This window comes from Myotis daubentonii, chromosome 9 (genome assembly GCF_963259705.1).
Source record: "Myotis daubentonii chromosome 9, mMyoDau2.1, whole genome shotgun sequence".
In the NCBI taxonomy this organism is placed as follows: Eukaryota; Metazoa; Chordata; class Mammalia; order Chiroptera; family Vespertilionidae; genus Myotis; species Myotis daubentonii.
In genome coordinates this window covers 16,130,597-16,154,059 of record NC_081848.1, presented here as the reverse complement: position 1 = coordinate 16,154,059, position 23,463 = coordinate 16,130,597, and the positions used below count along the sequence as shown (strand labels likewise).

Here is a 23,463-nt window from a genome sequence, read left to right as displayed (position 1 = left end):
CCAGTAAGGCCTGTTGTCCTTGGGCTGCAGCCACCTTGGCTGTTGTTGCCATTGGATTTATCGCAAGGAGATATCATGGCACACACGTCACTAGCCTGCTATGGTCTTACCACTCCTGCCTCAGCAGCCATTGAGCCTGCTGTGATCCCATCTGCCACCATCTTCTCCACCATCGCCTCCTCAGCAGCAGCCACTGCCCCTGCCACCTGCGGGCCTGTTGTCAGCCTTCGTGGTCATTTCCTCAGTTCCACTCTCCATTGCCTGTTTTCCCCTGGATAAGAGAAGAGCAGAATGAACTCTATGTCCCTTGTCCAAGAGGACGATTAGTCTGTTCAAGTGAGAGGATTTTTCTTGCACTGGTTGGTTACATTTCTACATAGGGAGTAGATTATTTAATACAAGTAAATTATATATACTGTACTGAAAACTCTTTGATCGCAGACAGGGCAGCTTGGAATAATAATTCTGATAAAAAATAATCTACACTGCAAAGTCAAGTTACCTATTAGATTCTCCTGAAGAATTGACTCCTTGTAGCTAATAAAATTGGAAGCAGCCTGTGAAAAGGGGTAGGTATGGATCTGCCAACATTGGGGTGCCTTGGACCTGGTCTTGGTAAATGATGTTTCTTCACTAAACCCCTTCAAGAGGTGAGAGAGGCTGAGCAACTCCCTACCGTTCAGGCTGTGGTCATCACTAAAATGAATAATCTTTTGCTTTAAATGTTTAAAAACTTAATCTTAGAAGAATCTTAATCTTAACCTTAGAAAATAAATTCTCAAGCTCAGTTGGGGGGAAAAATAGTGAAAAGAAATAGCTAATTGAGAAATCTTCACGTAGGGGCAGAGCATGTCAATGGATGGACCTCAAGATTAATTACCTGAGTAGCTGTTTCTTTGAGCAGTCTCTTCCATATATTAGCATTTTTTAACAAATGCCTTTGCCTAGGGATGGCCAGTTTCACAAGAAAAAAATCCTATACTTTCTAGTGTAAAGGGCAATATAAGTTTGCCTCTCAGAACTCTGGGAGATCCCACTAATTATTATTATGACTTTAGCAGCGGTTCTCAACCTGTGGGTCGCAACCCTTTTGGGGGTCGAACGACCCTTTCACAGGGGTCGCCTAAGACCATCGGAAAACACATATATAATTTACATATTGTTTTTGTGATTAATCGCTATGCTTTAATTATGTTCAATTTGTAACAATGAAATTGGGGGTCACCACAACATGAGGAACTGTATTAAAGGGTGGCGGCATTAGGAAGGTTGAGAACCACAGCTTTAATGTGACAGCCCTCCCCTTATCCTGCTCTCCCCCACTTTCAGCTATGCCTGATGTTCCAGAGTTCGAAGCCTGGCTGGTTCAATTTCTCCAGAGTGAACTTCGCTCCAGTTTCGCAGCGGTGAGGAAAGGGTCCTGTAGTGGGAGAGCGGATCTGGGTGTCCTAACTGCTCCTTTCAACTAAACCTCCTGTTTTCAGCCCAACCCTGCACCCCTGCCTTCAAAGGCGGCTGAAGACTACATGCTGGATCGTTCTGTAATTCAAGGGCAGAAACTATTTCACTTCTGGTTACCTTCTCCCTGTAGGCACTGGGTTATATTAGCAAGTTTCGAGGAGGAAAAAAAAACAACTTGTCTTTCCTTTTATGTAGTCTATCAAAATCCCTGCTATTTTCCTACTGTATTTCACTTCTGAAAATTTCATCTTTGATCTATCAAATATTAATTTTTTGTGTGTGGAGGGAGATGAGGGGATTAGATGAATCTTGCTCTATATTAGGGCTAGCCAAAGCTCCATCATTTATTGAACATCCTCTTATTTGTAACACATAAGGGAGTAGCGTAGACTTTGCCTTCAGAAATCAGAAATGGCATCACAAATTTTACAACGTTTTCTCTGGGTCTTAAATGATCAGGCCAGTAGAAATGTGTGGAGGGAAGTTATTAAGGCATAGGAAATGATGTGCGGAAACTGCATGGAGATAGAAAAATAGATGGGAAGTGAAAAATGAGGCTGCTAAGAAGACACTAAGAAAGATCTTAAAGAGCATTTAATGCCATATAAAAAATTGAACTTTGCCCTAGCCGGTTTAGCTCAGTGGATAGAGCATCGGCCTGCGGACTGAGAGGTCCCAGGTTCGATTCCGGTCAAGGGCACATGCCCAGGTTGTGGGCTCAATCCCCAGTGGGGGGCGTGCAGGAGGCAACTGATCAATGGTTCTTTCTCATCATTGATGTTTCTATCTCTCCCTCTCCCTCCCTCTCTGAAATCAATAAAAATACATTAAAAAATTGAACTTTATGTATAGGACCACCAGGTCATAATATAAGATAAACCTAACATTTTCAGAGATACACACAAATCATCTTGTCATCAATTAATTAAGTGGCCTCCTGGAGGTCCCCTTTGCAATTATATTTGACAGGTAATTTTTTCAGCTTTTCCTCTCCCAACCACACTTCATGATTCCATCACTGCTTATGCCTCTATGGTCTTTATTTATTTTTCATCTGAATGTGACACCACTGAAAAGTTACTTATCTCAAATATGCCAAATAAGCTCTTCACACATCAGTAGAAAGCAAAAGGCAAGAACCATTGGACAATCAGCTAAGCTTTGAGTGCACTCCCCAACCACCACACAAATGGATCAGCAGAGCATGGAAGCCTTAAGGCTTGGGGTGTTTGAAAACAACCTTTGCCCAAATAACTGGCCAGCTACTAAGCTATGCAGATACAAAAATAAACCCTAAGAGGTTAGACTAAAAGAAATAAAAATTACAATTAAAATCCCGCATACACATCAGCAGCTACACACTACGGGGAAGACAAACCCTGCAGTTTAAGTTCAAGAGAGCTACACGCCCCCCCCACCCCAAAAAAACCCCTCAAAATTTGTAGTTGCTATAACATATTAGCTAAGATGTCCAGTTTTCTAAAAAAATATGAAATATGCAAAGAAAGTGTGACACATACTTAGGAGAAATAAGCAATCACTAGAAACTAACTTTTAGTGAGCCCAGATGTTGCTTTATCAGAAAAAGACTTCAAAACAACTATTACAAATAAGTTCAAAGAATGAGAAAAAAAAAAAAGATAATTTAACAAGTCAAGAATATCGATGGAAAATAAAAACCACACACACACACACAGGAAGATTTAGAGTTGATAAATACCACAATGAAATTTTTAAAAAGTCACTAGATAGGCTCAACAACATATTAGAGGTGGCAGAAGGAGGGAGGTAATCAGTGAACTCATAATAGAGCAATAGAAATTACTCAATCTGAACAACAGAGTGAAAAAAAAAGATTAGGGAAAAATGAACAGAGCCTCAAAGACCTGTGAGACAATGTAAACATATACTAGAAATTCCAGAAAGAAAGGAGAGATGGAATGGGGCAGAAAACTGCATACAAAGAAATAATGGCCCCATAATTCTCAAATTTGATGAAAAAAATAAATCTACAAATTCAAAAAGCTTAACTAATCCTACGTAGGATAAACATAAAATAGCCACTCCTAGACAAAGAAAAAAATCCTGAAAGAAGGAAAAAAAATATATATAAAAGTCCCCCCCCTTTTTTTTTTGTCTAGGTGTGGATATCTTTGTAACACTTTAAAATCAAAGACTCAAATAGGTTGAAAGAAAAAGGATGGGGAAAGATACATAATGCAAACAGAAACTATATGGCGCTGGACTGGATTTGTCGGTCAAAACAAACTTTAAAAATATATTTCTTGAGGCCAACAGGAATATTTCCTGATAAAGGGTCAATACATTAGGAAGATTTAACAGTGGTAACTGGGCAACACCAGTTCCAAAATACATGAAGGAAAACTGACAGAACTGAAAGTAGAAACAGACAATTCAACAATCGTAGCTGGGGATTTCAGTGCTCTTCTTATAGTAACTGACAGGACAACTCGACAGAAAATTAGTAAAGATATACAGAGAAGACATGAACATAAACCCAGCCCTTGTAACTCACTTGAGATAAGCCAACCAAGCAGGAAGGAGGGATTAGAGCAAAAGCAGGGTGTCTGTGGGCCAGAGCCGTAAAGGCTAAGCGGAGAGCCAGTGCGAAGTATGAATGCCGAAGATCAGAAGACAGTCCTTACAAAGCAGAGAGGGAAATGATTTTTCCACTTAGAGGAACAGAGAAACGAAGCTGGGCCACAAGAGTCAGGGGCGGCATAAAGGAAAACCAGTTGAGGTCCATGCGGGAACTGACAACCAGAGGGCTGATCCCAGAGAACAGACACAGAAATAAGTTCCAGTAGGAATGAAAAATCCTTTCTGAGATTCCACCAGAGATCATTTGTTCCAAAGTAACGTTGGGCCAGAAATCTGAGGAGCTCGGGCCAGCCTCCACTGTGTTGGGCCAGACAGAGTGGAGGCAGGAAAAAGAATTGGAGCTGAACACGGTGCCAATCCAACCAGACTATGGCTGGGCCTCGGTGAGATTAGGATAAAAAATCTGGGGTTTGTAAACCTATCCATTTGTCTGCTCTCATATTTGCTTTCTTTTCCTTCAGTTTTTTTGTTTGTTGTTGTTGTTTTAAAAAATTCCAGCAAGTCCCAGCTGAACCCAGAGGAAAGCTGGGTTCCCACACCTAAATCAAGATAAACAGTGGACATGCTCCAGAGGCAGTGGTGGGGGAGCGGGACCTGAACTCGAGGAAGTGGAGTGGAAAAGAGTTCCAACAGTAGACATACCGAGACCTTCCTGCCTAGGGATTTTTACCTTTCCTTGTGCTTTTCCGTGAAGTTTGTGCTTGCACAGTGGCCTTGGACAGGAGGTGGAGACCTTGTGACTTCCCACTGTCAGGAGAACAAATAAAGAATTGCCTTTGTGGAGTTGTAGAAAGTTTATCATCCTAAAGAAAAGCATTTGTCTCCTCTCACAGGGAAATTCTGTCTTCTTATTTTAGACCAGCCCCTAAAATAGTCTTCAGTGCCTTTATTTATTTTGTTTCCAGCTTTATAGAAATACGAAAGGCCTGGTGCATGAAATTTGTGCAAGGTTAGGGTCCCTAGGCCTGGCCGGTGATCAGGGCTGATTGGGGCCTCCCAGCTGCTGGCAGGGCCTCCCTTCGTTCCACACTGCCCCCTGGTGGTCAGTACACATCATAGCAAGCGATTAGTCTCCAGGTTGAACTCCTGTGGGGACAATTTGCATATTAGGCTTTTATAGAGAGAGATAATTGACACATAACATTGTGTAAGTTTAAGGTGCATGTTTATTTGATAGATGTATATATTAAAAAATGATTATTACAATAAGGTTAGTGCCTTTAATACAAGGGAAAGCCGTAAGCACTGGAAGGTTAGGTGACTTGTCTATGGGTACCCATCCAAGGGCAGAGGCAAAGTTCAAAAGCAACCTCTACAGCTTCTCAGGTTAACATGACTATGAAATTAAACCCTCTTACCTGATTCCAATCATGTGTCCTGCCCTGTCCTTTCCCCCTCCTCCCTTGTCAGGGAGCAGGATTTTGGAGGCTATAGCCTGGAGTAGAGCATCAAGGCTCAGCCCAAAGATGGGAAATAGAACTCATTGACAAATATTGCTGTGAACTCCTAGTGTGTTTAAAAGCTTTGAGGTAGCCAGAAAAAGTTGTATAACCCAGAGAGTACTAGGATACTGTTGTGGGTGCACAACTGCTTTCACAACTCTGAAATTGCCCAGATGTTGAGTGAAAGTCTATTTCTAGTTTTTTATTAAAATATACATATCTGGCTCCTTGTGTTAAGATTTTATACATTGTTTTTCCTCAATCTCTTCTGTATAATATAAATAGATGAAATATGATATTAACAAAAAGTTGTAATACTTTGTGACTAATATGTAAATAATTTACAATTCTACTTTCTTTTTCTTCTTTACTTTCTATTGTGATGCTCACTTTTCAAAACACCTTTCCAAAGGAAATTTAGGAACGCAATGTCTTTGTCTTCTTATTTTTAAAATAGATTTTTATTGATTTCAGAGAGGAAGGGAGAGAGAGAGAGAGAGAGAGAGAGAGAGAGAGAGAGAGAGAGAGAGAAACGTCAGTGATGAGAGAGTATCACTAATCAGCCGCTTCCTGCACGCCCCACTAGGGATAGAGCCCACAATCCAGGCGTGTGTCCTGACCGGGAATTGAACCGTGGCCTCCTTGTTCATAGGTCGATGCTCAAACACTGAGCATGCCAGCCGGGCTGTCTTCCTATTTTAACTGTTCTTCCCTGCAGTCTTGTCTATAAGAAATTCATGCAGCCAAACCGAAGAAAGTACAGTTATAAATTTACATAGCATAGTTTCTGTTATCATGCTTTTATAAAACCACATTTAGAGATTTGTAAAAATACAGTTAACAGGCTTACAGTCTAATTGACCAAATATTTTTATTTCTACAGAGGGCAGAAGTGGAGGATTTTGTGATTAAAATGTAAAGGAAATTTTAGGAAAAGAATTGTACAACCCTAGTAGTATAGAAGTTAAATAGAACAGAGGGCACAGTGAAATCTTAATTTCTAGAAGATAAACGCTAGCATAGGAATTCTATGAGAATTTATTCCTAAATAAAAGCAGTTCTCTCTCTCTTTTTTTTTTTTTACGATTATATAATTTTGTAACAATACCACTAATTCTGTGTGCTGGAGTTTGTTTTCTCAGTTTACCAAATATGATTTTGTTTATATTAGTGAAATTTAAAAGGATTCGTTGTCAAATCAAAGAATGGACAAAATGTCTCTATCAAAGAGAAATGTAGCTGATTTTATAATAGCTAAGGCAATATGGTTTTACACATTTCCTCTATTTACCAGTAGTGGAAGTATACTCATCACATGTAAACCTTGCAAGTTTTATCCAATGTATGTTTATTAAACCAAGGAATTGTTATTTTAGACAAGTAGAGGCTTTTAAGCCTCAGGCTTTTGATAAATTGCAGAAGCCCGTGTAACCACCGAGGACCAAGCTGACAGGAATTGGCAGCAATAACAAACAGAACAATGAAGGTCCATTATCTCAGAGTTCACAGAAAAATGACTTGGCACCTCGCCAGTTGCATAATCAGTCTATTTTAGTATTTATCACACAAACCAATGGATTTTTCCAAATAGCAGTAAATTAGGTGTGGTTCTTTTTTTTTTCTTCTTTTTTTAAAAAGAGGATTTCCTGACGATCAGTCAGGAAGTTATGATAATATCTTTGTATATTTTCATAAAATGGTACATTATGCACCTATGATAAGAAACAATGGGCCCTTGGTATCAGCTTTTTTATTCTGCACGTTGGGAGAATTTTATTTTCAATGGTTCTTTTTTGACTTGGTTAGTCTACCTCAAGGATGACTTTACTGTCGTCTAATTTCCTTGAAATGTGTGCTTTGCCACGCTCCGCTGCAATAAATCAGGAGCGTCACATTGCCTCCATGGAAGCCTGGCTTTCTCTCCTTAGAGGAAGAGAGCAAAGCAGAGACAACACTGCTACTCAAACATTCCCTACAACATATAATTCTAGGGTCACTCCTGTATGTGTTTGAAGTCCAAGACAGTATCTGTATTTATTAGCACTTTGCAATAATTGCTGCTCAAGTAACTTTTCTTGTTGACACAATATATCAAAACTAAACTTTCAAGTTGTTGGTTGTGAAGAGAAAATATTCCTGAACCTCAAATCATTTAAGGTTATACCTAATATTGAAGTTGGCCATAAAGAAGATAAATATTTGTTTTCTAATATTAATAAGAAAATTCTTGATTTTTATTAATCGAATATACATACTCTAAACAAGCGGTTCTCAACCTGTGGGTCGCGACTCCTTTGGGGGTCGAACGACCCTTTCACAGGGGTCGCCTAAGACCATCGGAAAACACACATATAATTACATATTGTTTTTGTGATTAATCACTATGCTTTAATTATGTTCAATTTGTAACAATGAAAATACATCCTGCATATCAGATATTTACATTATGATTCATAACAGTAGCAAAATTATAGTTATGAAGTAGCAACAAAAATAATTTTATGGTTGGGGGTCACCACAACATAAGAAACTGTATTCAAGGGTCGCGGCATTAGGGAGGTTGAGAACCACTGCTCTAAACCCATTGACAAGTCTACCAATAAAATTAAAACATGACTTACTCTTGTATGTATTTAGTGAAAAATTTTAAATTACACTAAAATAATTGCTCAAACATCAAATAATGTTCAAAATGTTCAAATATTCAAAATCCATACAAGATATGAATAAGGAACTCCTTCTTGTAAAATTTTATAAAGGGCAGCTACAAAAACTACAGCTTATGTTATATTAATGGTAAAGACTGAATGCTTTCAGTCCAGAAGGAATGAGGTAAGGATATCTACTTCTACCTAAGATTGTACTGGAGGTCTTAGGCTGTGCAATACAGTAAGAAAAAAAAAAATAGGAGGCACACATATTGAAAAAAAAGTTAAGTGCCTTTATTTGCAGGCAACATGATCACCTATAGAAAATCCTATGGAATTACCAAAAAAACTACTAAAACTAATAATTGAGTTTATCAATATTGCAGGACATAAGATCAATGTATAAAAATCAATCATATTTCTAAATATTAGTGAAAAAAATGCAACTTGAATTTTTATATCATTTAAAATAGCATAAAAAATATTCAGTATTTAATGAGAAATCTGACCTAACATGTTCATATCTATACATTGGAAACTACAAAACATTGCTGAGAGAAATTAGAGAATACTTAAATTAGTGGATGCCTAGGGTGTGTTCATGAATTAGAAAACGTAGTACTATTAAAATGTCAATTCTTGCAGAATTGATCTGTAGATTCAGTAAAATCCCAATCAAAATCTTAGCATCCTTTTTATCTGTAGTAATTCATAGTTTAATTCTAAAGTTCATATGAAAATGCAAAGTACCTGGAATAGTCAAACTAAAATTATATAACATACTAGAGGCCCAATGCACGAAGATTCGTGCAAGAATGGGCCTTCCTTCCCCTGGCTGCCGGCACCGACTTCGCTTATATGTAGAATGCAAAGAACAAAATAAATGAGCAAACAAAATAGAAACAGACTATAGATACAGAGAACAAATTGATGGTTTGGGGGGTTGGGTGATAAAGGTTGAAGGGATTAAGAAGTACAAATTGTTAGTTTCAAAATAGTCATGGGGAGGTAAAGTACAGCATATGGAATATAGTTACTAATATTGTAATAACGATTTTAACAAATTAACTCTGGGTTCAGTATTGATAAGTCATTGTAGGGGCCACCAGTTGACATGAGATGATTAATTAGGAGGTTATTGCTTGGAGTCCAGAAGAAATTATTGTGGTGTGACCTGACTGGAAGTGGTATAGGTATAAAAGAGGGGACAGAGGCAAGAGGAGATAAAAGCAATAGTATAAGTAAGAGGTTGAGTATGAGGGATGTGAAGGAGAGTGAAGTGTTAAGAGCGGCTCCTTCATTCCCAGCTGACTTTGGGAACAACGGAAGCACTCCAGATTTAAGCAAGACCAACTTTGCAGATCTTAATTGCTGTTTCTGCAAAACAAGAGGCACTCTTTTTTCTCAAGTCTTGTCCAGTTCTAAAATTGAATGTCTGTATCATATAATTCAATCATTTTTATAGTTTCCAATGTATAGATATGAACATGTTAGGTCAGATTTCTCATTAAATACTGAATAAGGCGTGGTCTAATTAGAGTAGAAACATAGGTAAATGCATTAGTTATCTATTGTTACATAAAAAGTTACTCCAAACCTTAGTGACTTAAAACAAGAAACACTTTTCATCTCACAGTGTCTGTGGGCCAGGAATTCTGGAATAGCTTAGCTGGGTGGTTCTGGCTCAGGCCACAGCCAGCTGAAGGCTTGACTGAAGTGGGAAAAGTCATCTGCTGCCATAGAGGCTTACATGGCTGTCTGCAGAAGTCCCCAGGTCCTCACTGGCTCCTGGCAGGCCTTCATTTTTCCCCGTCTGGGCCTCTCCATAGGTTGTTTGAGTGTCCTCATCACATGGCACCTGGCTTGCCCCAAAGCCATTCATCCCAGTGATCCCAGAGAGAGCCTGGAAGGAGGGTGCAGTGCCTTTTATGATCTAGTCTCAGAAGTCACATAACATCAATTCTACTTTATCCTAGTTGTTAGAAGCAAGTCGCTATGTGCAGCACATACTCATGGGGTAGGGAATTAGGCTCTATCTCTTGAAGGAAGGAGTCTCAATTAATTCGTGGGTGTATTTAAAAATCACCACAGTAACATTTAAATCTCATACACTTGAAATTTTGCAAAGTGCTGGGCACTTTTCTCTATAGCAAATAACACTGTGTATATATATATATATATATATGTGTGTATATATATATATATATATATATATATATATATATATATATATATTTTAGAGGGTAAGGGAAAGGGAGAGAAAGAGAGAAACATCAGTGATGAGAGAGAATCATTGATCAGTTGCCTCCTGCACACCCCCTACTGGGGATTGAGCCCGCAATCCAGGTATGTGCCCTGACCCAGAATTGAACCGGTGACCTCCTGGTTCCTGGGTCGATGCTCAACCATTGAGCAACACCAGCTGGGCAACACTGTTTTATAGAGTCAACTAAATTAAAATAAAATGGAAGTGCTGTAAATTAGAAAACAATTGCTAGAATGCTCAGTGTTAAAGTTCAGGCAAGTTTTATGATTTATATATTTACATATCTGTATTATTGAGTGTCATTGAGCAACAAACGAACGAATATTTGGGCCAAAAATTATGAAATGTCATGGTAAGTGATTCTGTATATAAATGTTTAATTCATATGTTTTAAAATACACAATGAATTCTAGAAATTACACCTTGTTATATATGAGAATCAAATATTTTACATGTAAATCAGAGTTGAAGAATTTTGGAGCTTCAGGAAAGTTTACAGACCGTCTGTCTAATCCAGCTCCCTTATTTAATAGATGAGAAAAATAAGAGTCCAGTTTTTTAAAAAATGTGGTTTTTTTTTTCCTAGAGCTTTCACACAGTTAGCGGCAGAAAAACACTGTTGATGAGATGGCCATTTCACAATAATGATGGAGAAGGAATTCAATGCTCTTTCAGTTCTGCAAATCTGCGTGTCTGAAAACAATCTCTAGGAAAGGCACAATAGGTGTAACGTTCTCCCTCTTTTAATGTTATTTGCAAGTAAGTTACAGACTAGACCATTGGCTCTTTCCAGGTTACTTAGCAACTTGTTTATAGAAATTGGGAATCGAGCCAAAGGTATAGATTGCCTCATTTAGACTTTCTTCACTCATTTATTACTTACCTCTGAGATTTTATTGCTGTTATCACAGACTAAATTGGCTTCATTATATAAGCAAAGATGATTGAGTAAAAACTTTTACTTTGTCTTAGTTGAAGATTAAAATGCCCATATCTGTGGACACATTATGAACTGTGTACATATATAATTTGATTTTAGATAGGGAGAGAATAAAGCTAGAAATAGGTCTGCGGTTTTTTTTGACTCTTAGTTCAGGTACATTAGCCATGAAACCTCTATTGACTGTACTGAAATTTTATAGCTTATATCAGCAATTAAATTTGTATGGCTTTATAGGCATACAAAGCAAATGATAAGATAGTTTTATTTACCTTGTCTACTTTTTTTCTCGAGGGCTATTATATTGGCAAACAAATTGTGAATATGTACTTAAATATACAAGATAGTGTGAATAGGGTAAAATATCATGATTTATAATAAAAAATTTTCTTTTGCATTTCTTTCTATTCAAAGGTTTTAAAAATAGTTGTCATTTTACATGGTTATGGCTTTTATAAAATGGTAAATAAAATTTTTTGATGGAAAATTTTATTACATTACTATGCTTTAGTTTAATTCAATATCTAACTCTAGTAAAATCATTGGATGAAACTATATTTTTCAAGGAAATAGGAAATGAAAGGTGTACTTTATCATGTTATCTCTGTAAGTTCATTTATTTAACAAGCATTTATTGGATGTCTCACTTGCCATTGTTCTTATAGTTCCTATATTTCCAGTTACTCAATATACATTTGTTCGTAGGTTGCCTATAGACACTTAAAAGTCAGCATCTTCCTAAACTGCCTAATTATCTTGATCCTCTCAGTTCCACTTCTTTTATACTCCTTACTTATCATAATGGTACCTAGTAGAAACCCTGAAATCATTTTAATATCTCTCTCTTACTCCTCAAATCTTTTAAAAGATTCTACTTCATCTTCACAACCTCCCAAGTTGTCCTTCTCGGTCCTTGACCTTTATAGCAAAAGTCTACCTAAGCTGTCTCTGATGACCTCACCATCCTCTCTCGCTATCACACTCTTTCCCAAGCAACCCGCATGGCTGCATTACTGACTAACACAACTCAGGTCACATTATTCCTCTTTTGGATTCCTAGTTCCTCAAAGATGAAGGGCAAAATTCTGAACTTCCCAACCTGATTTCAATTCACCTTTCTGAAACCTCTGTTTATAAACATCTTTGTACTATATATAAAAAATTTTTTTGTAACTGCTGATAATAGCATCAGATTTTTTTTTAGCCCTGGCTGGTGTAGCTCAGTTGTTTGTGTGTGGTCCTATGTACCAAGAGCTTGCTGGTTCGATTCCCAGTCAGGGCACATGCCTGGGTTGTGGGCTCCATCCCCAGTAAGGGGCAAGCAGGAGGCAACAATTAATGTTTCTCTCTCACATTGATGTTTCTCTCTCACATTGATGTTTCTCTCTCTCTCTCTCTCTCTCTCTCTCTCTCTCTCTCTCTCTCCCCCTCTCCCTTTCACTCTCTCTAAGATAAATTAAAACCAAACCACATTAAAGGTGCATATATTTGATGTAAGTAACAAGAAAACAATGGTGGTGTGTAGATTAAGTTATAATCAATAGTAAACTTGACTCCTGACTATAAAATCCTGCCCACTCAGTTCCCAGTTCTTCACAGAAGAACCTCACACTTAGGAAACAGTGGCTTTGTTACCAGTGATGTTGGCTCCCGGTTCTTGAGTTTGGCAAAGAAAAAATTCAGAGTGCAAAAGGAAGTTTATCTATTATGCAAAGCAAAGGTACACTCCAAGGGAAGATTCGAGTGGGCTGCTCAGAGAACTGCGTTGGTCCTTTAGAAAGAGAGTCCCAGAGCAGAAGTGAGCCAGCTGGGCTGCATGGATTCAGGAAACAAAGTACAGAGGCAAAAAAAAAAAGGGGGGGGGGTGTGCCTTGGAGACAGTTCAGGGGGTTAGCTGCCTTGGCCTGCTGCTCCCCTGGCTGCAAGGCTCAGGGGGCCTCTTAGAGCTTAGGACAGTGATGGCAAACCTATGACATGCGTGTCAGAGGTGACACGCGAACTCATTTTTTGGTTGATTTTTCTTTGTTAAATGGCATTTAAATATATAAAATAAATATCAAAAATATGTCTTTATTTTACTATGGTTGCAAATATCAAAAAATTTCTATATGTGACACGGCACCAGAGTTAAGTTAGGGTTTTTCAAAATGCTGTCATGCCGAGTTCAAAAGGTTCGCCATCACTGGCTTAGGAGAAAGAAAGCAAAGATAGATGCCTGAAGAAAGAAGGTATCGGCTTGCTCTAATCCAGTGGTTCTCAACCTTGGCCGCACATTAGAATCACCTGGGAATCTTTTTAAAATCCTGATTTCTGGGCCTCATTCTCAGGAAATTCTCTGTCTTTGTTATGGGGTGGGGCCACAACATTAGTAACAAAGAAACAGAATTTCCGGAGGATGAGGCCCAGAAATCAGGATTTTAAAAAGATTCCCAGGTGATTCTAATGTGCGGCCAAGGTTGAGAACCACTGCTCTAGTCTAAAGAGAGAGAGCAATGCACCTGGGTCCTCTTAAGGGGTTTTAAAATCTGTTTTCTAAAGGCAGGAATTCTAGAGGAGATCTCAGGAAAGGATCTCACTAGAATATTCATCAGCTTTCCAGGCATGTCCTTTAATATGCTGATTCATCAAAATGAGCTTATGGAGTCAGGGTCCTGGTTTCTACCTATTGGTCAGCACTAGGGTGGGGGGGGGGGCTCAGTAATCATTGCATCTGGTCCTCATGTCAGCTGTCATGCAGTTTCCTCTGGTTTTGCTGCTTTCCTGGGCCTGGAGCTGAAACCTAGATGTTATCTCTAGTTTGACCAAAACTCTGTCTCCATGGTCAACAGACCCGAGGCTTCGTTCCCAAGATTATTTGATGCTGATCAGGACCTCATTGTCTTGAGGGCTTAATGCTTAAGGGAGTGGTCATGCAAGAGGAAAGGAGACAGGTGAGTCAGGGTGCTGGATGAGGCAGGTCTGAATCAGCCACCTGTCTGCATTTCCCTATTCCACTTGCCAAGGACTTTTCCAAGCTTCTTACTATCCTGCCTCAGCTTTGCTATTTTTGTGTAACTGACAACCCACATTGTAGTGACACTTAGATTTCTTTACACTGCGAAATTAATGTCGAAAATACTGAAGAACAGAATAAAGGAAAAATATGCCCATAGAAACACTATCTAAAGACAACTCTGGTTTCAATCTTTCTTTTTTTCCTAACAACTCATAGTTGTTTTTTTGTTTGTTTGCTTTAATCCTTACCCGTGGATGTTTTTCTATTGCTTTTTAAAAAACGTATTTTTATTGATTTATTGAAGGGAGAGGGAGATAGACACATCAAGGATGAGAATCATTGATCAGCTGCCTCCTACATGCCCCCTGCTGGAGATGGAGTCTGAAACCCAGGCCTGTGCCCTTGACTGGAATCAAACCCAGGACTTTTCGGTCTGCAGGTCAATGTTCTATCGATTCAAGAAAACCGGCTAGGGCAGTGTTTTGGTTTTTTTGTTTGTTTGTTGTTGTTTTTTTGGTGTGTGTGTGTGTGTGTTTAAACGTGGATGCGATAATACTGCATGGATAGTGTTATAACTTTTCCCCCACTTAATACTATAAATTTCCACTTGCCATGATGTAATACTATAACATATAAACATTTAAAATTGTTACTGAAATGCTAGAGTAAACAAACTTTTTATTTTTGCACCTTATAAATAATACTGTGATGTGGAGTTTATGAACAAAGCTTTTGCTCAGTTTCAGATTTTTGCATTCAGAAAGAATCCCAGACATGGGACGAGGTTTCCACGTACATTTTTGTAAGTTGAATCACAGTGCCAAATTGCTTTTTAAACAGGTTGTTTCTGTTTATACTCCCACTCAATGTCTGGGAGTATCCTATTTATCTCATTAGTCTTGGATATTATCTTTTACTTAAACATTTACTAATATGATAGCCAAGGGAAATGTTACAATTTCTGGTCTGGGTACTGTGGCCTGGGATGGAGTGAAATGAAGGTTTTGGAGTCAAATGTAACTGGTTTGGTCATGGCTTTGCCACTTTCCAGCTGTTACATTGAGCAAATTACTTAACTACTTTGAGGTTTTTCTTTAGTCGTTGTCCTTCCCCCTCTATCCCCAAACACAGGGCTGTTGCCATTATTAAAAGAAAGTCATATAAAAGCATTTCACACCAGTGGGTGGCACATGATGAGCAACAGTGAATCCATTTTCCATTGCAAAAGTATTTTATATACTTTTAATTCATGTACCACCGAGGAATGTACATATTACTTTGACTATTATGCATGCCACTTGATGTGGATAATTCTTCCCATCCAGGAAGGCCAGGGACCAATCTTTGAGTTAAAACAAACACACCTGATTTCCATCCTTGAGAAACATGAAATCTAAAGGCTTTTGAGTTAAACTCCTGGGGCTTTTCATTGTTTGCAGGGCAATGGCGGAAAGTCACTGAAGAGGAAGCATAGTCAAAGTGACCTGTGGAGAGAGTTCCGGGAAAAGCTACCGTCTCAGGGAAGGCAAACGGTAAGGAAGGAAGGATATGAGTTATTGTTCTATAAAAGTTAAGTATACTCGTGAGGTTTTATTTGAATCTAAAGTTTGTTCATAAAAGGTAAACTATATGAAGTGTTGCAAACAGGGCAAACTAGGCTAATCTGATTTGGTGCACTTGCTGGTTTTTTTTTTTTTTTAATCCGCAAAGCATGTTTAGGTCTTTGCATCCCAGCAGAAAACAGCGGGGAGAGGGAGCAAGGTGACACAACACTGACCAGAAGTCCATCTATTCCCAGCCACTAACATGCCTAGGCTAGTGTTATACTATCATCAAATGCCTTTCTCTAAATTTAGAATAATTTAGGTTTGGTGGCTCTTTGGATCCCCCACTTGCAACTTTTTCATGGGCTCCGCAACTGCCGAAGAATGTGGGTGGTGATACAAAATCACCCAATATCCTTGCCTGGATAAAAATGTGCACTCTCGTTTGAGGCCGTATCCATCGAGGTTTTGGTTAAGAGTTTAAAGTGAACACTGCCCCTGAGAAAGCACGTTTGTCTAGTTGGGTAAAACCTGCCAAAATAACTTAAACGTTCTTTGTGGCAAATACAAATTCCCCTGAAAGGCCCATTTTTTCTCCCCTGACGCAGGCTTTTCAAGCCCAACAGCCAACGACCACGCTCGATTCGGTCCCGGATTCCCCGCGGGAAGAGCTCCTCCTCGGGGGCCGCGCAGACGCCCGCGGCGCGTCTCCTGGCACCAGCGGGAGTTTCAAGTTTCCACGCGCGGGGAGCGGCGGGCGCGCTCTGCGCTCTGGGTGGGGCGGCTCCGCGCAGCCGGCTTCGCTCTAGCCCGGCCCCCGGATGGGGTCCCCCTTCCTCGGCGCGCGCCCCACTTCCCCCCGGGCTCGGCGGCCCAGCCCCGGCCGGAGAACCCCGCCGACGCCCCGCGACGGGGGCAGCTGGGAGCCGCGGGGCGGGGCGGGGCGGGGCGGCCGGGCGGCGGCGTTGGCGCTCTGGCCGCGGCGCGAGGCGGCCGCCGGCAGGGGGAGGCGGGGGGCCCGGGGCAGCCCCGCCTTTCCCCCCACCCCCGCCCCGCCCGGAGCCGCCGGGCGGCCATATTGCGGAGCTGTCTGCGGCGGCGCCTCTGCTCTCCGGCCCGGGCTCCTACCGCGCGTCTCCCTCCCTCCTGCCGCAGCCGCGACGCCCGGCCCGCGCTCTGCGCCCCGCCGCGCTCGGGTGGAGGACCGCTCGCCGTGGGGTAAGCCGCCGGCGCCGCCCCGCGCCCCGCTCCCGCGCCGCCGCAGCCGCGGGGGTGGCGAGAAGTTGCGGGGCCCGCGCTGCCCGTCGGCCGCGCTGCTAGGGCCTCGCGCGCCTCCGTTCGCGCCCCGCGGCGCCGCCCTATCGGCCCGGCCGCTCCCGGGGCGGGGGGACCCGCGAGGCCGGCCCGAGTCGTGACCGGCCGCCGCCCGGACCTGCCGCCGCGCGATTCTCCCCGCGGCGGGCGCGGGGTCCGCCTCGGGCTTCGGCCGGGACCCGGAGCTCGGGGCGGGCGGGCGGGTTCCATCGCCTGGGCGCGGCCCGGCCGCCCGCGCGTCCGGCGGGCAGTTTGGAAATGCAGCCGCGAGGAGGGCCGGCGCCGGGCGGGGAGGCATCCAGGAGCCTCCGGCCTCGGGTGCAGGGGAGGGTGTTGAGTTACTAGAGAGCGTGCGGCCGCCCTCGTGGCCCGGGGATGGCGCGTCCCGGGCTTGGGGCGCGCACCGCTCCCGGCCGCCCGCGCCCCGAGCCGGGGCCGCGCTCCCGCCGCCCCGCTACGTGCGGCGGCGGCCTCGGAGCCTCGGCTTTCGGGGCCGGGGCGGCCGCTTTGGTGTCTTAGACCCCAGCGGGCGGGTTGAGAACCTCCCGGCCCCCCTTCTTGCGAAGGGCTCTGAACTGAGTTCCCGGGCCACCTGGGAAAGGGGGGCACGGCATGATTTCAGTTTAAAAAAAGCACCCCGCTTCCTATGCAGATACCGTGGCTCTTTAGCCACTCCCACTATTTGGTGTTTTATTTTCCCCTTTAGTGGTGGTTCTTCATGAGGTTGGAAGTGTGAAGTCAACTTCATCAACGATACATCCGTTGAAATAACAGTTGAGATTCTCAAGAAGACATTTTAACGAGTCCGGTGGCACCAAGACGGGCATGATGTGAACCTAAAAGCCCGAGATAGTTAGGGTTTATTTGATAAATGAGTACTTGGACATAGACATTGCGATCTATTGTTTACGCTGCATTTTTTTTAGAACACAAACACTGAATACCCTGTTATATTGCCGACGGAGCTCTGAAGGAACAATTGCCCCGTTCATTTTGCTGGATAAATAATGGTTTAATCCATTTGCCAAAACAGCATGCTTAGATTCGAGAAGAGATTAATACTCAGACTTCTTTATTTTCAGAATTCCATTGCTTTCACCGGTGTGCCTTGTCTTCCAGAGAGACTAACAATAATAGTTTACCTCCAGGAGGTCGGCATTTAGAACTCTCATTTTGAAGTCAATAGTATGCTGTAAAAAGGACTGCACTGACTTTTGTTTAATCACTTTTATATAGGATGGGATTTAATAAACAGTACATTATTCGTAAGGAATGGATATCTAATATCTATACATTGGAATGCTTTACAGTTTCATTTAAGTGAGACAAAGTTTGACTATGGCATTTAGAAATAGTAAATTATTGCCCTTGTGGATGATACATTGTTTTGTGTACTCCCATATCCTCACACATGGAAGAGCAGGTACTGAGAGCTCAGAAATACTTGTAGAGTAAGTGTAATTTTGGTGTATGGAGAGTATATTGCATCTGTCCTTCGTTTTATGCATTACTTCTTAACGGGAAATTAAATAAATTCATTCTTTTTCCTGGTGTAAGAAATGACAGGCTTTACTATTCTTTCTCCCTCTTGCTAACTCTCAGGAGCAAGGCTTGTTTCTTGTTTATTGCTTCACTGTTCCCAAGAGCAGAATTGGATTTTACTATTTTTATCCTTTGCAGGCTGTTGAAAGTGTACATATTTCATTTTAATTTCAGTTCTCAATCTTTAGTCTATGCATAGTCTGCTATAGTAGAGTCCGAAATGTTGGATGATGGTGGGAGTCTTGCTTTTCATTCATTTCTAACTTACTGCATTTTAACTTATGCCATTTAAAAATGGCAAATTTTAACTAGTACTTCCCAAAGACCAAAGCCTTAAAAAAAAAGTGTTCTATTAAGATTGTGAAGACTGAGCTATGCTGGTAGAGCATGCCTGATAGGTAATAAATTCCATTAGCTATAATGGAATTTTATGCTACTTTTGTGAATCTAGGAAGTAGATTCTTGGATGGTGTGGACCTTCTGCAGACCAAAAGCTAGGGCAGTGATGGCAAACCTATGACACGCGTGTCAGAGGTGACACGCGAACTCATTTTTTTGGTTGATTTTTCTTTGTTAAATGGCATTTAAATATATAAAATAAATCTCAAAAATATAAGTCGTTGTTTTACTATGGTTACAAATATCAAAAAATTTCTATATGTGACATGGCACCAGAGTTAAGTTAGGGTTTTTCAAAATGTTGACATGCCGAGCTCAAAAGGTTCACCATCACTGAGCTAGGGTGTACTTTTTTTTTTTTTTTTTTAATATTTTTATTGATTTCAGGGAGGATGGGAGAGGGAGAGAGACATTGAAACATCAATGATGAGAGAGAATCACTGATTGGCTGTCTCCTGCATGCCCCCTACTAAGGATCAAACCCAACGGGGGCTTGTGCCCCTGGCAGGAATTGAACCCGAGATCCTTCAGTCTGCAGGCCGGCCGATGCTCTATCCACTGAACCAAACCAGCTAGGGCAAGGGTGTACTTCTTACCTACATAGATACTACTCTTGGGTACTGGATCCGTGGAACTGGATTGAATTGCTGTGGACTCCACCCTTCCCAGGTGGTTTTAAGCCTCAGGCTGATACTCTGGGGGAACTCCCCTAGCTTCTGCAGTCAGTGTCTGCTCACCTCTCACCAGTGGTGGAAGTGGCCAGTCTGACCCTGGAGAGTTCCTCGATGTCTAGCTTCCTTCACAGAACTTCTGCCTTTCCTTTTCATTTTAGTTCCTGGAATATGTCTCAATATTAACTTATATTGAACATATATTTTAAACCATTTTAAAAGGCTAAAAAAGTAATACATTTTAGGAGAAAGTTTAAAGACCGAAAAAGATGTGAAGGGAAAAGCAAAAGTCCTCACTCCCTAGAACCCTCCAACCTCTTTCCCAGTCATATTTCTCATTGGTAATTGCTACTAGCAATTCCTTGTATATAGAAAATGCCAGTACTTACATATATACTTTATAGATCTTATTTTTTACTTTAAAGTCTGTAAAAATAAGGTTATTTTGTAACAGATGTCGAAAGGGTGTTTATTATTGTTAAACATTAATTAATGTTTCTTAGAATTCTATCATTTGAATGGGATAACACAATGGAATTTCCTACAACAGCTATTTTCAGCTGGGTGCCGCAAGAATTTTTAAAACATGCAATACCTGACTGTTTAGTCAGGGCCACTGACCTCTTTTCCCTTAGCTTGTCAAATAAAAAAATGACAACAGCCAGTACAATAGCTGTCCAGTGTGAATGAATCAAAATTACACCAATTTTTTTTGTCAGATGGACAAAAACATACGTTTTTTGGTGTGCCACAGAATTTTAGTGATTAGTGTACCATGAGATGAAAAAGGTTAAAATGGCTGTCCTATAATAATTCTTAAATGTGCTTACGTATATGTGCACATTTTCTTGACTAATGATTAAAGGTGAAATTCGCCTTTTGTTTTCTTAGAGTAAGGTATATAAATGCCAGTGGAAAATGGTGTCCTTTGAAAATGGGTTTTTGGTTTTGGGTGCTGAAATGTCCATATAATGTGTATCTTTGTACCAGGGATCTGTTTGGAAGGAAAATATGGTCCATTTGATTCACTTCCTTATTCTATTTTTAACTCGAATGTCAGCCTCCTGGAAGAGAGCTGTTCATTCAGGTTAGATATAGAGGGTGATTTTTTTCTTTGAATAATTACTATGTATGTAGAGAAATTTTTCAAATTCACTAATTTGAAATATTTTTATTTGGTGAGTAGATGCAAACTTGCATATGAATTAAGTTTTATATTTTTTTTCTACTGTAATGTCTGTCTGATAACAAAATATTGTTACATTTTAACAGTATGTTATATATAAATAAGGTAACTAGACTACATCAAATGATCTAATGGGTATGAGTAGAATGCGCAAGAAAAGTTTGTTACTTTACGTTTCTACATAATTTGTACACATTTTAAATAAACTATTTTTAAGTTCTAGTAAAGTTGATTTGTGTAAGAGAGATAATCTCTTTACTGTTAACCATTTAGAGATCAGGTCAGCACAGGTCAGCAAACTGGTTTGCAAGGCCAAATCCAGCCTGCTTTTGTAAATAAAATTTTTTAAAAATCTTAATTCTCACCCGAGGATATGTTTTCATTGATTTTAGAAGGAGAGAAAGTAACATCCATATGAGAGAGAAACATTGATAGGCTGCCTCTCATCGGTGTAGGTGCCCCACCTGGAGACAGAACTGCAACCTAGGTCTGTGCCCTGATGGGAAGGAATCAAACCCATGACCTTTCCCTGTATGGCACAATGCTCCAACCAACTGAGCCACAGATGTAAATAAAGTTTTATTGGAACACAGAAATGCCATTTGTTTACATATTGGTTGCTCTTGAGCTATAATAGCAGAGTTTGCAGTTTTTGCAAAACCTAAAGTAAATACTATGTGGCCTTTTATAGAAAAAGTTTGCTAACCCCTGCTTTAGAGAGAAAAAACATCTTAATGAAAGAATGTCTTAGATACAGTATCAAAGAAGGAGGTACTGCACTGTTTTAGTTTCTCCACAATTACAGAAACTATAAAGTTATGAATTTCAGTATCAGTAATTGATATGTATATTTTTCTGAGTTGTAGGTAGTCTCTGGGCTTTCAGGACTTTAAATATGTCTTTGTGAAAAGTTGTAATTAATAAGGATGGCTGCAGGTGAAATTGTGAAGTGAGCAATCTTCACTTTCAAGTCCTTATATCATTTAAGATGCTTTGGCTGTTATAACAGAAAAGTCTCAAACATGCTTCAATAATGAGGAAATTTACCATCTTACATAATAAAGTATAGAGGCTCAAGAATAACAGTAATGACAGCAAGGACTCATTCTTGTACCAGTTCTCTGCCCTGTGGTCTTCCCTTCAGCTTCATAGTTAAAACTGCTTTCCCTTGCTTCCAATGTGGCTGCAGCAGGGCTGGCACCCCATTCCGTTCAGTATCCAACTGTCTCTCTCCCAGAAGCCCCCCCCCCCCCCCCCCCCAGCAGATACCTAGTCTCCTTGGTCAGGATTGGGTACTTTATATACCTAACCAGTCACTGGCGATGGTAATGGAATTGCCCTTCTTCTAACTGTTCCCATTAGATTATTTTCCTTAGTCACATACCAAATGTCTTGGGTTCTTTCTTACGCCCATTCCAAATCAGATCCAAGATTGATCTGTCATACATAATCTAGCATGAATATGTGAGTTCCTATCTTTATGAGTACCACATTTACTTAAATTATGTAATAAAAGCATTGATTTCCTGCTAAAATACTTTAAGGCAGGGGTTGACAAATTGGCCTATGAGCCAAATCCAGCCTGCTGCCTGTTTTTGTAAATAAAGTTTTATTTGAATACATTATAACTCACTTGTTTACATATTACCTATGTCTGCTTTCAGGCTACAACAATAGAGTTGTTGCAACATAGACCTTAAGATCCACAAAACTTAAAAAGTTTACTTCTTTGGTCCTTTACTGAAAAAGTTTGCCAACCCCTGCTTTAAGATATCTTTCATACATTCAGATATTTATAATCATATGCCAAATACTCTTTACATTTGAGGTGTAAACTACAGAGAAGGTCACACTCTGATGGAATATAGTTGTGCCATTTTGTACATCATAGTGTGTTACGCACTTTTGTGTGTATAAACTAGTAAATATTTCAGTGCAACAGATTTGAACCTATCTTTGTTTTTCTATTTTAAACATTCATTATATAAATTTTTTATGTTTCCATAAAAGTAAAATGAGGGAATTGGACTGGATTTAACTTTCTTATCTTTTGGTGTTTAAAATTAATCATTGTGAATGATACTGTTATTTTTCTACCTACCTTGGGAATAATACAGATACGGTGTTTCTTTTAAATTTATAAAATTAATTTAAAAGACAATGTAAATTCAATATAAAAAATTTTAAAATATTGCAGTTTTCCTTTATATTTAAGTTCTAGACATTGCATTTTCAGTAACATGTATATTTTGCTAAAAATGTTGAATATTTCATTTCCTTGAAAACATTCTTTTTTAAAAATATTTTTATTGATTTCAGAGAGGAAGGGAGAGGGAGAGAGAGAGATAGATACATCAATGAAGAGAGAGAATCATTGATCGGCTGAATCATGATCCCCCTACTGGGGATCGAGCCTGCAACCCAGGCATATGC

General features: G+C 40.3%; 1 protein-coding gene and 1 long non-coding RNA gene across 4 annotated transcripts in view; one reads left to right on the top strand and one right to left on the bottom strand.

Moving 5' to 3' along the window:
- LOC132240607 (uncharacterized) overlaps positions 1–23,463 on the bottom strand; it is a 419,797-nt gene that overhangs the window by 95,332 nt on the left and 301,002 nt on the right. The gene's annotated exons all lie outside the window — the stretch shown is intronic.
- Positions 16,960–23,463, top strand: part of RDX (radixin) — a 93,099-nt gene continuing 86,595 nt past the window's right edge. For 2 of the 3 annotated variants that reach the window (XM_059708010.1, XM_059708008.1), the window contains exon 1: positions 16,961–17,136. The gene's annotated coding sequence lies outside the window, so the exon portion shown is untranslated. Of the gene's footprint in view, positions 17,137–23,463 lie in introns of all 3 variants that reach the window. The other variant, XM_059708007.1, reaches the window with a different exon arrangement.